Source organism: Lycium ferocissimum, chromosome 2 (genome assembly GCF_029784015.1).
Source record: "Lycium ferocissimum isolate CSIRO_LF1 chromosome 2, AGI_CSIRO_Lferr_CH_V1, whole genome shotgun sequence".
NCBI lineage: Eukaryota > Viridiplantae > Streptophyta > Magnoliopsida > Solanales > Solanaceae > Lycium > Lycium ferocissimum.
Window position 1 is genome coordinate 43,875,747 of NC_081343.1, and position 1,305 is coordinate 43,877,051.

The window sequence follows — 1,305 nt, forward strand, 5'->3', positions numbered from 1 at the left end:
GAATATCCACATGATCCCTCTCTAGAGAATTCTTGAATTTTTTTCTAGAATTTTCTTAAAATTAAAAGAAAACTAATGTCTTCTTAAACAAGCTTTGGTCCATAGCTTTTATAATTTACAATTAGCCCCCATTAATTAAAAATAAGGGCATGTAGTGCACGGCCAACATGGCCCCTTCATGAACTTTTGAACTTTTGTAAATTACTCTTTTTACCCCTAGCCTTCCGCATTATCTCCACGACCCATTTCGCGAAGTTCTCTTTTTGCCCTTAACTCTCAATATTTCCACACTAATAATGTTCATAAATATTATTCATGACCAACTTGTACATTAGAAAAATTTTGGAGAATGGTCTCGCCCTTAACTTTCCACGTCGACTTTGAAATTTCCAAACGTACAAAATACGGGCTATAACATGAATCTTCTTTTGAATTCTTAAATCACATCCTAGAAAAAAGGGTTCTTACTAGTTTGGGTTTTTTGGTTGATTTGTTGAAATTGAGGTACCATTTGGGATTAGAACTTCATGTGATTAAGGATATTGACTAATGAGACTTTGGGTAAGGTAACTTCACCCTTAATTTCCTGTTTTGCCATCGTGACTCGTTAGGGGTAGTTTGATTAACTTTTCCCGAACTGATTCTTCTTCCGATTAGTTGGTTTATTGTAGTCATGTGCTTACTTAGCATTGCTAATTGTTAGACTACGAGCAATCTGAGGCACTTCGGAGGGGCAAGACTCAGATTTGGCGGTTCGTGGCACCAGCTCGGCATCGAGGTAGGTTACGGCTTACCTTTCTATTAGACTCCAACTTGTGAAACATATGTGGGAGTTAGATATTGACGGGGAAAGCATGCTAGGCCTTCGGGTATGGAGTAGGGATGGAATTCTATTAGGTTGGTTGTTGTTGATTGTGGCTTGTTGCTCTGTTGTTGTGATTAGGCTTGTTGCCTTAATTGTTGTGTTGTGATACGTGTTACACTAATTTCTCTCTTGTTGTGTCATTTATCATCGGGGAAAGGAAGAATGATGAGATTAGGCCTGAATCGTGTTGTATAATTATGACAATACACGGTTGAAATCTTGATTATGATTTACTGTTGATGATGATATCATGCATGGCATACATTCTCATTTTACATGTATATTGATATCGAATTATGACTTGGTACTGATCATGACTAGTGAGAAAATGGAGCACTTTAGTGACACAAAACTTAGTTGTGAGGTGTACTTGCTATATTTGGAAGTAAAGGGTGTTATAGACTCTCTATGCTGATTGAACTGGTTCGTCGATTCATTCC